This window comes from Mus pahari, chromosome 5, assembly GCF_900095145.1.
Source record: "Mus pahari chromosome 5, PAHARI_EIJ_v1.1, whole genome shotgun sequence".
Taxonomy (NCBI): Eukaryota; Metazoa; Chordata; class Mammalia; order Rodentia; family Muridae; genus Mus; species Mus pahari.
This window is the reverse complement of record NC_034594.1, coordinates 102541339-102557922: the sequence shown is the minus strand read 5'-3', so window position 1 is coordinate 102557922 and position 16584 is coordinate 102541339. Positions and strand designations below refer to the sequence as shown.

The 16584-nt window shown below is 39.4% G+C and overlaps 1 protein-coding gene across 2 annotated transcripts in view; it reads left to right on the top strand.

Annotated features, from left to right (window-relative positions):
* Zranb3 (zinc finger RANBP2-type containing 3) overlaps positions 1-16584 on the top strand; it is a 142696-nt gene that overhangs the window by 20864 nt on the left and 105248 nt on the right. The window contains exons 1-2 of one of the 2 annotated variants that reach the window (XM_029539400.1): positions 14406-14459; positions 15205-15272. The exons of the other annotated variant lie outside the window; for it this stretch is intronic. The gene's annotated coding sequence lies outside the window, so the exon portion shown is untranslated. Of the gene's footprint in view, positions 1-14405; positions 14460-15204; positions 15273-16584 lie in introns of those variants that run through there. 2 annotated transcript variants of the gene reach the window in all.

Genomic DNA, 16584 nt, shown 5'->3' with positions numbered 1-16584 from the left:
GGGATAGCATTTGAAATATAAATGAAGAAAATATCTAATAAAATAATACAAAAATAAAATTAAAAGAAAAAGAGTTCTTCGTACTCTTCCAGAGGACCTGGGTTTGGGTCCCAGTGCCCACATTAATCACAACTGCCTCTGATTTCTGCTGTGGGTATCTAAATCCATCCACTGGCACATATACTTACATGTGCATGGACACACATGGATGCACACATACATAGAATCAAATATAAAATCTTAAAACAATAAAGTTATGTTTTGTTACAGTTTACATATTTTCTAAATATAGTTTCCTAAATTAATTATTATAGCATTAAAATGCACTGGAGTGCTTCTTTGAAGCCAAAGAGCTTTGTTACTGACATGATAATAATTTGGTTGTTTATACATTTTGAAAAATATTAAAATGTTCCAAGTTACCATATTCTTTAAATAACACTGGGTAAAATGTTATCTCTGAAGTGTTGGCTTGTGAGTAGGAGGGAAATTATACATTACTGTGTTATATAAAACTGACTCATGAGTGGGTGAAAGATCCTGAGAATACCAGTACACCCACACTAGAAAAAGCCAATATGTGCTGTTCCTCTTTATACCATGTTTCAACAGTCTGCTTAATGAAATACTGTTCATTAAACAAATCTCAGTAATTTCATTGCCTTGGTCAATATGTTTTTTTAAAAAAATGAAATAATTTTAAATCTTTAAACTTGTTCATAAGACACAAAGCTTAATTTCATATTTGAAATAATTTGCTGTGCTTCCATTTTTTGGTTTTGTTTTTACTTAAAATCAAAAGAATAAAGCAAACTAACATTGAAAGTATTTTATGATATCTTTAAATTAAAATATCAGTACATTAAGTAATGTTTTTAGAAAATCAGATCCCCAATCTGATAAACAGATTAAGCTAGCTTACTGACCGTATCATATATTGTTCATATCTTATATTCAGTCTTTTTGATAATTTAATTTTAATAACGGCACACTTCTGCATGGTGGCATTAAATAGTTCTCTGTTGCCCAAAAATGTTGGATATCACAAAAGGCTTTCTTTTTATGGAGAGCTTTCTGGTGTTCGTTTCTTTTTGGTTGGTTGATTTGGTTACAGGTTGTTGTTCTTCTCAAGCAACAGTAAAGTGAAAGGTTATTACAGAAGGGAAGCACAGTGAGTTACCTCAGAGGCAGAACGATGTAGGCAGAAGTAGAGTTGGCCAAGTAGCTACAGGCAAAGATGTTCATTTCATTTTGTGGGGAAGAGTTTGAATATTCATATCCTTTCAGGAAAGATTTTGAATATTGATAGTTTTGTTGGTGAGAAGGGGACTTTTATTGTTCATGCTTCCTTTACATAGGCCTCAAAATTAACATATTATGGAGAGGGTTTAATGAGGCGGTCGGATCCATGGCCCTCTTAGCAGTCACTGGTCTGAATCAGTTTGCCCTTGGCTTCCTGTTTCTCTACCCACTTACCCAAGAAGTAGAGTTGCCTGAAGTGTGAAGCCTGGTTGTTTTATTTGTTCTCACATTGTAGCTACTGCTGCAGAGCCAGTTGCTAGGGCCCTACCCAGTATCCCCAGAAGGATTTCTTTCTTCTTAATCTTAAAGGGTACAGGTCCACTTGTGGATCTGTTGCAAGCTTGCATGGGACTGTTAACCCTACTGCTGGAGAAATAGAGCTCCTTGAATGCCTGTTCCAAGGGCCCAGTGACAGGACTTAAGATATTCACATTTGTCATTAACTTGAGATGGAATTGTTTGTATCCTAGAGAACACAAATTTCACCAAAAGTCTAAAAGATTGATAACAATATTATTCCCATTAGAAGTCCTAAGAGGCTGTAAACCAAGTTACTCTATGTAGTAAAGCTTTTGCTTCCCTATGATAAACCTGGTGTTTGGATGTGAGCAGCAAAGCATTATTGGTGATATTTGTTTTAAATTATTTGTGTAGATATTTGTGTGTGTGAGGAGGGGAAATGATTTTCTCAAATTAAGGTTGAAATACCTTGCTTCCTTTCTAGGATGACTTCAAATAAGTATATGATTCCCTGGTCTTTTGGGCACAGAGAGGCTCTTGGGAGGCAGAACTGAATGACAGTGGATTGTAGTCAACAAGTTCATTGCCCGATAGTAGAACATATACAAAAACTGTGCTATAATGTAATAGATGCCACAGTGGAAGTGTGTTGACAGCATACAGGGTATCCTGGCTGTATCTGAAAGCCAGAGACACGTGTGGTCTGGAACTAATTCTCAGAGTACTGTCCCAAACTGGATTTTTACAGTTGAATATGCATTTACTAATTGAATAATGTGAGATTGAGATCCTTTTAGGCAAATGGAAAACAGCATGTATAGAGATTTGTTAAAGGGGAATATAGGTGTTATTCTAGAGGGTTTTTCTCTCATTTTTATAAAATAGCTTTTTTTTTTCACAATATTTATTTATTTATTTATTTATTTATTACTTATGTGTGTCCACGCCCCTGTTAACAGGGTTTCCCTATGTTGCATAAACCACCCTTCAATGTCCTATATAGTCCAACTGGTCTAGAACTTGAAATCCTCCTGCCTCAGTCTCCTAAGTCCTGAGATTGCTATTACCATATATTTTAAAGATGTAAGTTAGGCACAAGATGAATTTATTAGCATGTAGTCTGTTACGGTGGTAGCCCCACTTTGTGTGCTAGAAAACTAAGGCACAGAGGTAAGCTGCTTTTGTTATGCTTACCAGCAGCAACGCTGGAAGCTGCATCCGTTTGCTTACAGAGCATGAGCTTAAAGAACTCATCATAGCTCGTGGGTCTGAGAACGGGGGCTGAGAACAGCACAAAATGAGGCTGGCAGCTTGTTCAAGAGGAACTAGAGGAAAGCAGCTGGAAGCTGGAAAAGCAAAGCAAAGACCAGAAAAGATTTCTGTTTCTTCTTACAATGGCAAAGCTTAGCATGTGTGAATGCTAATAAAAATTATTCAGCAAAGAGAAGAAGAAACGGGTCAAAGAAGAGATCATCAATACTGAACTATTACGTGAATGTAAGAAGAAACATCTAGAGTACTGAGTGAGACTGTGCTTGAGGGATACTGTGTAGGATGGACGGAGATGAGTATGGTGTATATACAGGGCTAAGGCTGGCATTGCCAGTCTAACTGGCTAGTTTATCTCCGGGTCAGCTGTTGAGACTGCTTTGCTTGTACATAGAGTAATTTAGGTAATCATCGATATAAAACAAATCCTCTCATCACAGTTTTCCTTTCCACAATTTCAATTGCAACAATTGTGATATGAAATTATTAAATGGACATTTTAGAAGTGAATAATTCATAGGTATTAGATCACATGACATTCTGAAGTAATACAGGGGAATCTTGCAACATGCTACACTAACCCATCCAGGATGTGAACCCTCTTTTTTTTCCAGTATGTCTAATGTATACACTTCCCACCTGTTAGCCACTTGATAGCCATATTGGCTATCAGATCTGTTGTCACAGAATTATGGTTCTTGTGTTGAAGTACTTCCTTTTGAGAGAGTGTATGGGTGAATACATTCATATAGCTTTCACTCTCAGATTTGTTATAATTGCTCTACTGTTCTATTAGTTGTTAATGTCTTACTGTGCCTCACATGTAAATTAAGCTTTATTGTAGTGTTTATGTATAGGAGAAATATTGCTTATCTGGTATTTGGTATTGTTTGAGGCTTCTTGCATCCACTGGGATTCCTGGAATGTATTCTTGAAGATAAAGGTGTGTGTGTGGGGGCTACTATACCTGTATAAGTGTCATACTAGTTGAAAATGTTCTTGAAGTTCATCTGGGAACCTTGACAACTGGATGGACGGTTGGTGTCTGAGAGTTTAGTGGAGAAAGCCATGACTGCCTACTCTACAGAAGTGAACTATGCTCTGGCAGTGTTCACATGGAAGGAGATAATGACACCTGCTTGGCAAGGCAGCAGGCCTATAGCTGCAAAAAGTGAAGCACAATACAAGCAACCACAGAAGGAGGATTGTCCCAAGACACAAAGCCACGGCTTGGCTCGTGTCCAAAGAAAATGAAGTCCTGACACCCAAATAAATAGTGATGCTATTATACCTAGAGAATATAAATGTGTTCTAAGTACTGTATTTACAGTCATTTTTCAAATAACAGGATTGCAGAATTCCAAAGTTTACATACTGTTAGGGACTATTTAATCAAACAGAAAATTGATGCCTGCAGTTACTACTTGATTCCCAAACATATCTTTTGGTACAACTGCAAGTTCTTTTCATTAAAAGACATTTTATTGTTTATTTTTGTCTCAATATACATAGTTGTGTGTCTATGTACATGTCTGAGTTAGGGTTTCTACTGCTGTGATGAGACACCATGACCACAGCAGCTCTTATAAAGGGAAACATTTAATTGGGTCTGGCTTACAGTTCAGAGGTTTGGTCCAATATCATCATGGTGGGAAGCATGGCAGCATGCAGGCAGACATGATGCTGGAGAGATATTTGAGAGTTCTACTTCTGGGTCAGCAGACAGCAGGAAGAGAGAGTGACACTGGACCTGGCTTGAGCATCTGAAATCTCAAAGCCCACCTGTTGTGAGAATTCTGGAGTTTTGGTTTCTTTTAAAACACAGAAATATTATAAGAAATTGTTTTCATTTCAATGCCAGGTGTAGGATATGGGGCTGCTTCAGACAGATAGCCCACAGCAGTTAAGATTTGCCACAGCTTCTCCAACAAGGCCGTACCCCCTAGTGCACTCCCCATGGGGCTATAGCGGCTACTTTCATTCAGTCCACCATAGTACATAGTCATACTCATGTGCAAATGTGCACGGAGAGAACAGCAGTTGATGCAGGGTGTTTTCCTCCATGGCTCTCCTTCAGACTTTTTGAGCAAGGGTCTCTAACTAAGCATGAAGCTTGCCAGCTTGGCTAGACTGGCTGGAATGAAGTGATCCTCTTGGCTCCACCTCCTTCATGCTGAGACTCTAGGCATGCCCAACTATACCTGTTTTGTTTTGTTTTGTTTTGTTTTGTTTATGGGTCCTGAGGCATCACACTCAGGACTTCATGCTTGTGGGGCAAGCACTTTACCCACTAGCCACCCCCACCCTAAACTGCATGCTCTTAATGGAGTGTGGTTCACCCACACTCCATTGCCTCTCATTTTAGTAACGGTTTGAAACTGCTTTTGTAGAGCCTTTGCTTATATATTTAAGGATACTGTCATGCCTGATGCACATCTAAAACATTTTTACTTATAATGCTTATTCATTTCATGTACTGGTTTTCAGATTCTTCACCAGGTTCCTCTTAGTCTTCAGCATTTAATTGTTGTTTCTCTTCAGATATCTAAGTTGGATGGTCAGCAGCATTTGTAAAATATCTCTTGCATAGCACTCTCAACTCCAAATTGGTATTTCATGTCAGTTATTACGTTTGATGCAGCGGGATACATATTCTCATAGTATATGGTTCTTTCCTTACTAGCATCTTAATTATCTCTGTCTAAAATTATATCAGAGAGCTGACAAGATAGCTCTACAGGTAAAAGTGCTTACCACCAGCCTGATGAAACTGAATCCAGTCCCCAGGACCAACATGGGAAAAAAGAGAATCTACTCTATGAAGTTGTTCTGTGACCTCCACACGTGTGCTATGGTACACCTGGCTCCTGCTCTCATATACATGTATCATACACACACAATAATAAAAATAGTTTTTAATGTTATAGCAGAGACTCCTCTTTAATTTACATTTTCATTTAGGAATTTCTTTCTGGGATGAGATCATCTGAAATGTGACTTTTATTTCATTTATTTGAGGGAGGGCACACATGTGCCAAGATGTGTGGAGATTAGAGAACTTGGAAGAGTCACTCCTCTTCCTCTACTGTGTGGATCCAGGAAATCAAACTTAGGCTATTGGGCTTGGTGACAAACACCTTTACCCACTGAGCCATTGTGCTGGTTGGGTTTTTGTTTGACAACTTGACACAAACTGGGAAGAGAGAACCTCAATTGAGAAAATGTTTCCATCAACTGCCCTGCATGCAAGTCCATAGCATTTTCTTGATTAATAATTGATGTGGGAGGGCCCAGTCCACAGTGGGTGTCCATGCCCCTCAGCAGCTGGTCCTGAGTTGTATAAGGTACTTGAACGAGCCATGAGGAACAAGCCAGTGAGCCTGTGCTTCAGTTCTTGCTTCCAAGTTCTTTTGCTGACTTCCCATAGTTATGGACTATAGCCTGGAATTAGATGAAATAAACCCTTTCCTCCCCAAATTTATTTTGGCCATAGTTTTTAATCATATCAAAAAAAGCAGACTAGGGGCTGGTGAGATGGCTCAGTGGGTAAGAGCACCCGAGTGCTCTTCCAAAGGTGCAGAGTTCAAATCCCAGCAACCACATGGTGGCTCACAACCACCCATAATAAGATCTGATGCCCTCTTCCGGTGTGTCTGAAGACAGCTACAGTGTACTTACATATAATAAATAAATAAATCTTTAAAAAAAAAAAAAAAAGCAGACTAGAACAGCCATCTTGATACCCTAAGAATGTTTAAAAGAAAACCTTTTTTAAAGGCCTAATTTTCAGGTTTAGAAGCAGTGTATTACCATTGTGTGGCTCTGGCTGTCCTGGAACTCACTTTATAGATGAGGCTGGCCTTGAACTCAGAGATCCACCTGCCTCTGCCTCCCAAGTGCCGGAACTAAAGAAATGCAGCACCACATCCAGCTACGAGTGTCTTCTATACACACTTTTAAAACACAGAAGCTCCCAATTTTGTAGATGAATGAACCCAAAAATTTCCCCTCTAAAATATCGGAATACTTGATTATCTCCCAGTTAAATCTCATTCCCTAATGCATTTTTTTTTTTTTTTTTTTTTTTTTTTTTTTAGAAAACTAGGAGGAACAGTAGCAAGAACTGGCTATAAAAAGTAAAGCTTGTTCTTTTTGGAGGTTTTAGATACTGCTTTAAAATCATTTACATGCAGGTAATCAAGTAGAAGCAACCCAGTGAACATTTGTTTTTGTTTTTGTTTTGTTTTGTAGTTATTTTTGTTTTGTTTTGTTTTTATTTTTGAGAGAAGATCTTTCTATACAGCCCTGGCTTTCCCAGAACTCAGTATATAGGCTTGACTTGAACTCACAGAGATCCTCCTCCTCTGCCTTTCAAGTGCTGAGATTAAAAGGCATTTTCCATATCACCTGGCCTAACAGTGAATGTTCTTAGACCCATTACACCTCTCGTTCTTCCCCATCAACTGATGCCTCTCTCTCTCTCTCTCTCTCTCTCTCTCTCTCTCTCTCAATTTAACCTAGAGTGCTCTGATTCTTGTAATATTTCAATTAGTTTCCTCTGGTAAGAGTCTTGTTAAGACTGTTTGAGTGTTAGGCAATGAAGCAGTTAAAGGGAGAGAATTTCAATACTAAAGCTAGTTGAGGATAGGTAGGTAAATTTACTATGGCTGACTGTGTATATTATTTTTATGAAGTTGTAGCTACAGATTATCTCTACAGCCTTTTGTAGTCCTTGGGAGCAAGTGTGTGTGTGTGTGTGTGTGTGTGTGTGTGTGTGTGTGTGTGTGTGTACACTGCCAATTGAATCCAGTCCTCAGCCCCTGCTCCAACATGCTTAGCAATCCCTCTACCTCTCAGCTATATCCTGAACCCTGGGAAGAAGTCCGTAAAGCAACCGTTAAGGATTTCATTTATAGGAAGGAGAAGCTTGGATCTTCAAAGTGTTTCTTATTGGCATAACAATGATAGAGCTATGAATGGATAGTCACACACACACACACACACACACACACACGCACACGCACACACACACACACATTAGATGGTAAACAGGAAGATAGATGATAGGTTATAGATATAAGATAGATGATTGATAAATGATGGGATTAGCCGGGCGTGGTGGCGCACGCCTTTAATCCCGGCATTTGGGAGGCAGAGGCAGGCAGATTTCTGAGTTCAAGGCCAGCCTGGTCTACAGAGTGAGTTCCAGGACAGCCAGGGCTATACAGAGAAACCCTTTCTCGAAAATGAAGGGATTGTTACATAGATATAAAAGATGGTAGAGGATGGCTTTATATATGTGATAGATATGTAAGTGTCTGTATCTGAAATAAATAAGGTAATACCTTAAATCACATTGAATTTTCTATGTAATATTCACATGCCATTCCTGTTGAATTGGTTTGTATGTTTGGTTGTTTTTTCTTTCTACACAGGGTTTCTCTGTGTGGCTCTGTTCTGGAGCTTGCTCTGTAGACCAGGCTGTCTTCAAACTCACAGAGATCTATCTGCCTCTTCTTCTGAGTTCAGGAACTAAGGGTGCTTGCTGCTGCCACCACCAAGTCTAGTGAATGTTCACTAAAACCAGTGCCATTCCATCCTTTTCCTCTAGAGTTCAGAAATAGTTTTGTTGGAATTTAAACTCTCCCAGGATAGGGATATTCACTGAATTTTTGCTTTATCTAGAGAACCTGCTAAATGATGTATATGTTAAAAAAAAGTTTTAATCCTGCTAAGTCTTTTGAGTTATACACTGATATGTAGGGTTTTTGAGTGACAGATCTAGAAGCAGTAAATTTAAGATTTCTCAACCAAAAAACAAAACAAAAACAAAAACAAAAAAAACAAACAGAAGCTTTATTTGAATTGTTTTTCTTTTCTTTTTTTTCTCAGACATTTTTCTTTTTCTTTCTTTCTTTCTTTCTTTTTTTTTTTTTTAACATAAATTTATGTTTTGCCTGCATGTAAGTCCACATGAGGGTATCAGATTCCCTGGAATTGCACTTACAGAGAGAGTTGTAAGCTGCCCTGTGGGTGCAGGGAATTGAACCTGGGTTCTCTGAAAGAACACCCAGGGCTCTTAACCGCTGAGCCGTCTCTCCAGCCCCGATTTGAGTAGTTTCATGACTTAAAACTACTTCATCATTCCCCAGCACCAAGGGACCTACTGTTTCTCAGTGTAGGCCCAGTGTTTCCCATTTTAAGATTATAATTTTAGACTGTTTTTAAAAAAACATGCATTGGTGTTCTGCCTGCATGTGTGATGGTGCCATATCCTCTGGAACTGGAGTCACAGACAGTTGTGAGCTCCCATATGATTGCTAGGAATTAAATTCAGGTACTCTGTTTGAACATCCAGTGCTCTTAACCACTGAGCCATCTCTTCAGCCCTGGACTTATTTTTTTTTTTTTACTCCTAAATGGTTTATTAACATGGTAATAATTATCATAATAAACCACTCCTGACTCATGATAACAATACTGACTGACTCATGAACTTACTGCCAAACCTTTAGCAGTAAGCTATGCTGTTTATCACTTGTAATCTACTGTCTACCAGTCATAGTTACTTATATATAGTGTATCATATAAGTAATATATGTGTGAAGTTATACAGGAATGATGAAGTACCATGAAGAAATCTCTCTCTTAATGGGAATGTCAGCCTCCATGAGTATTTTTAGTCCTCCCCTGAATTATGACAAGTGACAGACTTGTTCTGGTGTCTGATGTGGCACCTAATGGCTTCTGTGCTTACAAAGTATGACCAAGGGGCTAAATTTTTCATTTCAGTTAATTTGGACTTTAAATTAGTCATGAATGACTAGTGACTATCCTATTTGGTAGGACAGCTCTATTGGATTATACTTTATGTTACACTTAATATATCAAAATAATTTTACAAAAATATAATACTAAATTGAATATATTTCTGAAACTAGCTGACCTGAAATTCTGCGAAGACCAGGCTGGCCTCAATCTCACAGAGATCTAACTTGGCTCAGCCTCCTGAGTGCTAGGATTAAAGGCACTCACCACCATACTTAGCTCAATGTAATTAATTCCTTAATTTATTTGTGTATGTGTATTTGTTTGAGTATGAGCATATTCCACATGTACCTGGGAGGCTAGAAGAAGGTGCACGCTCACATGTGCATGCACACACATACACACACACCCATAAACACTATACATTTGGAGGTCAGACAACAACTTGTAAGAGTCCTGGGAATTACACTCACATTAGTGCCTTTGGCAGCAAGTACATTTTCCTTGTGATCCATTTTGCAGACCCTAGAAATCTCTTTTCTGTGGCGAGCAGGTTATATTTATTAGTTGGATAGAAATAGTTTTTTTCCTATTGAACATTTTAGACATATTTACATGTTAATAGTCCTTGGAACAAGAACAAAACTTTCAGCATTTTATTTTCAGTAATATCATTTGTCTTCATAGCAAGCAACTTAGACAGGAACTCAATTATTTTTAATACAAAGTACAAAATAATTATGAACTTGGTCTTCATTTTTGTAATAGGAATATCGATAGAATGCAGCACATTCTTCTCTGACTCAGCCTCAATCAACCTTGGCTGCACATTTAAAGCAGCAAGGTAACAATCTCTCTCTCTCTCTCTCTCTCTCTCTCTGATCTTTTAATTTATTTTATGTATGTGAGTACACTGTAGCTGTCTTCAGGCACACCATCAGATCCCATTACAGATGGTTGCGAGCCACAATGTGGATGCTGAGAATTGAACTCAGGACCTCTGGAAGAGCAGTCAGTGCTCCTAACTGCTGAGCTACCTCTCCAGCCCTAAAGGGTAACTTTCAAAAACCCATCTCCTATTTTGAAAAGTTCTTCATTAACAACTGCTTAAAACTCTGGCCACAGTGTAAATATTTTCTAGTAAGAATGTAAAAAAGGATATAAGTTTGATTTTTCCATATCTTCAGGAGTCAGTAGACAAAACCTATAGCTAATAAATGATGCCCATGTTTTCCAGGGTTATCACTGTTGACTCAGTAGCGGGAGTGGGTATGGCGGTGAGGATGGTGAGGAAGGCAGATGGGTATAGTCTCTATGGTATCTTTTTACGGGATAGAGAGGAATTGTTGGATATTTCAGTGAGGGTTCAATATCCGACTCCAACCCCTCCATTAAAAAAAAAGTTTTATGTGTGTGTGTATGTTGCCTGCATGTATGTGTGTGTGCTGTATATATGCAGTACCTCTTAAGGCCAAAAAAAAAAAAAAACACTGGATCCCTTAGAACTAGAGTTAAAAATCGTTGTGAGCTGCCATGTGAAGGCTGATAACTGAACCCAGGCCTGGTACAAAGAGCAGGAAACAACTCTTACCCACTGAGCCTTCACTTCAACTCTACAATACTTTTTTTTGAAAATAAAAAGATAACAGTTATTGTGTTAGGTTTTCCGTTGCTGAGAAGAGGCACCATGACCAAGGAAACTCTTATTCAGCACAACATTTAATTGGGGCTGACTTACAGGTTTTGAGGTTCAGTCCATTATCATTATGTGGGAAGAGTGGCAGCATTCAGGCAAGTATGGCGAAGTAGATGCTGAGAGTTCTACATCTTGTTCCAAAGGCAAACAGGAGAAGGCAGGCAGCTAGGAAGAGGGTCTCAACACCCACACCCACAGTGATAGCCTTCCTCCAATGAGGCCACACCTACTCCAACAAGACCACAACCTCCGAATAGTGCCACTCCCCGAGCCAAGCATATTCAAACCACTAGTTATTAATGGGGTGAGATGTTATACATCTGTAACAACTAAATGACAGGCCCAGTGAGATTGATGAGCTGATTATGCACCCACCCACACTCAGTCACATACTAATATGTACTATTTAAAAATCTTAAATAAGCAGGGCGTGGTGGTGCACTCCTTTAACCCATTTTAAAGTAAGTAAGTGATGAAGGAAATAAGAACCAACCTCTCTCTTTGTAAGCATTCCTTGTGTTGAGAGGACCTAATTCACTCCATTTTAGAAATTGAGGCCTTAAGCTTCAGTTTCCCATAGAAGCAGCCAAGTCTTGAAAAAAAACCACAATGGGCCATTAATCAGCAAAGGCCCTGACTTCCAGCAGAGAGAGAGAGCCAGCTCAAGGCTTCCTGGAATTTCTCTAAGGCTTGACCAAAAATGGTAAAACTAATATAGCAACCAATTAAAAATGTACTACTGTAACTGTTGCTTACCTAGCCAATCATTAACAATGACCAACCATTCCTCTAACTCCCCTTGCTGTGCCTAAAGGGGGCCTGCAAGCCCAGCTAGTGACTGCCATTCTGTATGAATGGCTGACTCCTGCCTGCTGGCTGTTTCTGCAGAATAAACCCTCTGCGCTTTTGCATACTGTCTGAGTCTGTGGTCTTCCTTCAGCGACTCTTGGACCTGTCTGTAAACAGTGTGACTTTCAGGATATCTTATCTATATGTCTTTGACTTTCTGAAAGCCTCATATTTTAGCATTTTAACATGTTCTTGTTATTTTTAAAAATAATTTTTGCTGTTACAATATAGATGATATAAAATCAATTCTCTTTGTGTTAGTTACATTTCTCATTACTGTGATAAAATACCTGACAGAAGCCGGGCGTGGTGGCGCACGCCTTTAATCCCAGCACTCGGGAGGCAAAGGCAGACGGATTTCTGAGTTTGAGGCCAGCCTGGTCTACAGAGTGAGTTCCAGGACAGGCTACACAGAGAAACCCTGTCTCGAAAAACCAAAACCAAAACCAAAACCACAGTTTGAGGACAGTGTCAGGGAAGGGTAGACATGAGGGTGGTCATGTTGTATCCAAAGTCGGAAAGCTTAGTGACCCTGTTATTCTCTGAGGAGTTCTTTTTTTTTTTTTTTTTTTGGTTTTTTGAGACAGGGTTTCTCTGTACAGCCCTGGCTGTCCTGGAACTCACTTTGTAGACCAGGCTGGCCTCGAACTCAGAAATCCGCCTGCCTCTGCCTCCCAAGTGCTGGGATTAAAGGCGTGCGCCACCACGCCCGGCCTCTGAGGAGTTCTTGATTCTAATAACACTGCCTACCTCATTCTTACTATAGTCCATGAAAGTTTTAAGTTACTTTGTATGTATTGATGAAGCAATTATACTTCTGTAAGTTGTTTTTATTTACTTATAATTTGCATAGGTTTGATCAAGCAAAGCTAAGTTACTTTTGATTTCAAATTGTTTTTACATTTTGGGGGTAAGTAGGGGCATGCTCATCAGGGAATAACTTGATGGAGTTGTTTCTCTCCTCCCACTGAATGGACCCTGGACCTCTAACTCAGGTTGTCGGGCTTGGTAGCAAGTACCTTTAACCACTGAGATATCTCACTGGCTATATATATATATATATATATATATATATATATATATATATTCCATAATATTCAAACAAATGTTATTGTCTAATTAGGCTATGAAAATTCTCTATGAATTGTTACAGGAATAGTAAACTTTTTTTTTTTACTTAAAGTTTTATAAACAAGAGTAAGTAATTATGCAAAAGCTAATGTAAACTTGACTGGTGAGATACTTTTTTATAAAAGATGTATCTATTGTATGTGTACGAGTGCTTTGCTATCGTGTGCATATGTGTGCCTCACATTTATCTGGTGCCTGCAGAGGTCAGAAGAGGGTATGCGATCCCCTAAAACAGGATTATAGGTGATTTGGGGCTACCATATGGGTTCTGAGAACTGAACCTCTTGCAGAGGACCTCCTGAGCCACCTCTCCAGCCCCTCAGGTGGGTTTTGTGTATATTCTCTAGACAGGAGAGATGTACTGTCTTCCCCCAGCTGTCTAGTGGATACAAGGCTAGTTCCTGTTTTGTTCTTTATTGGAAAAAGCTACATGGCAGTGTTGTGCTAATGGAGTCAGACTACTGAAACACAGTATTTTCATGGTATTACTGAGCATTAGAGTCTAGTTTAATATTTTTTAAGCTAATACATTGGAAAGGCAATTCTTTTAAAAAATTCATTATGTTTTCAGAACACAGAGAAGATTTATTTGCATTATCCTGTGTCTTCATTATTTACTTAGAAACTGTCAGAACCTTTTTATCTTTCCTGTACATGACTGATATTAATGGCAAAAAAGCTCTAACTGAACAAAATCTCTAAAGTCTACTTGACTTGTTTTTCAAGGTCTTAGCTGGGAGCCACTGCTGTTGTTTCAGCTCTTCCCCTTCTTAAGGGTTGTATGGTTGGTGCCTTCTGTGTGCTTCTGAGGGGGATGGATGAGGACCTGTCGGGACAAGTAGACTAGAAGAATGAGATGATAAGCTTTGTGTTCTAGTTTTATTTCTGCTGTGATAATATACACTGACCAAAATAACTTAGTGGAGAGAGGGTTTGTTTGTTTGTTTGTTTTTTGATACAATTTCCAAGTTACTGGCCAACATTTAGGGAGTATTTTTAAATGCTTAGTCATCAAAGAATGGCACTACTTGAGACAAAAATAGAAGGTGTGGCCTTGTAGGAAAAAAGTTTCATTGGGGGCAGGCATTGAGGTTTCAAAAGGCCCAGTGCCTTTCTTCCTGTGGATCCAGATGTAGAATTGCGAGCTACCTTTTTAGCACTCCACCATCCTGCCTCCATGATAATGGACTACATCTCTGAAACTGTAAGCAAGCTCCAATTATGCTTTATTTTATAAGAAGGGCCATAGTCTTGGTGTCTCTTCCCAGCAATAGAACACTGTCAGTTGAACCATTGTAGGAGGTGGTACAGCACTTAGCACTCCGTGGTCCTCAGGACCAAGAGCAGGACTCTGAAGAGTGAGCTACAGAACAGGTTGCTAGTGAGGTAAATGCAGAAGTGATGAGTCTGGGTGGCAGGAATTGTGAGTACCCCAAGGCCAGAATGAGTTCCGTCCCAGATGTGTTAGTCATGTGAGCTGGAGGCAGGGTGGTATCTGAGCCACGTCAGACAATCTGCTCAGGTAGACTGGTCAGTCTGAGGATGGAGAGGCTTAGAGGGGGAGGTGTGTTTTTATACAGACTCAGGTGAGTCTTGTGAAAGAAATAAAGACCAATTAGGGGAGACTCTGCCAAAACTGAGAAAAGTTTTCAGGTTAGGGCTTCTTTATCTCCTCACTCCAGTTGATTTTGCAGCCAAACAAGTGAGTGGAAGGAACATCGTGGTCATTCTCAGCCATCTGTGTCTTTCCCTTTTGATTATGGGTAAGTGTGTGCGCACTGGGCACAGTTGTTACAGAAGCCAAAGAAGGTGTCAGATCCATAGGAGCTAGGATTGCAAGTGGTTGTGGAAAGGCCTGGCGTGAGTGCTGGAAGTCAAGTCTGTCCTCTGCAGGAGCAGTGTGCACTCTTGGGCTTGTTTTGTTATTGTTTTGTCTTGTTTGAAACCAGGTCTCACTGTGTAGCTCGGTTTAGCCTGCAACTCCCAGACTCTGCCTCCTGGGAACTAGGATTTACAGGTACATTTTATGAGGGGCTTTTCAGTTTGTTTCTGCTGCTGCCACTAAAATCACTGCTGTGATATTTTTGCTGCTGCTGCAGGCTTTGGTCACTGGTGGGGTGGGATGGGGTGGGGGACTCTTACCCTTGTCAATAACATTTCGATTTTCATCAGTCATCTTCCCCAATGTTGACTCCTTTCCATTATTCAGGATTTCTAATGTTCTGCTTGTATTGCTTTTTAGTTTTTAAAAAAATTCCTTTATTGCCTCTTGCATCCTAAACCCCTGGGCTCAAGTGACCTTCCTGGTTAAGTATCTTCTACTGTATTTGAAATCTTTTTCTCTGTACCTAAATTCCTTTCTGACTACAGCTTTCCAACTACAGCTGGTGGTTCTTTTCCACTGTCTGCTGTCTCCTTGGCCACCTTTGAATGATTCATACAAGGTTCTGTTAATGAGCATGAGAGCCTTTTTCTCTCTCCTGTGCAGCATCCTTGAGGTATTTGACCTTGTAAACACATTTAGTCTATGGCAAATGACTTTGTACCAAGATCTTTGTTCTCCTTCTTTAAGGTTTCTTCTTTTTTTTTATTTTTTTCCTGAGTTTCGAATGTGTGTGTTTCTTAAGGTTCTGACTAAGAACCAGGCTCTTTCCTTTCCCCTGGTTTTAACTCCACTTGAGAATCCTATCAATTTCCGCCTCCCCATTACCTTCACATGTAGAGACTTACTCATTTATTACATTGTCTTGAACTGATTCTTCTGTTCCAGTTCAAATTTATATCTGCCTATCAGATGTCACATTCATAAAGTTAATAAGAAGTAAAGGAAACTTACAAGGCCCAGGAAGTAAATAAAACCCAGAGGATTCACAGTGCTCCTTCCCACAGGGTTAGACAAGACTAAACAGTACCTGGGGAGAGAAGACCCTTAGCCAGCACAAATGCTCCCAATACAGGAAATTACCATATGCATTTTCTTGCAGATATTAATCACTTGTGTTCAGAGTTTGGAGGGCAAAAACTAGATCTCCAGGTTCTTATTTCTTAGGACAAAGAATCAAGCCAGGGACACATGGTAAGGTCGGTATCACAGATGTTCATGAGAATGGGAGTGGGCTCTAGAGTCAGGGAAAGCCGAAAGCTCAAAAGTACTGTGCTGTAGTGTGGATGAACCTTTACAAGTCATTTAAATAACACCTGCCTTCTTCTGTGTTTGTATAGGTCTGTCTCTTCTAGTGCATTCTCTGTTATTTGTGGTCCAGATAGGGAAGGGTTTCCAGTCATTATTTCTGCTGGTTTCTTTCATATGTTAATCTTCTTTTTTTTTT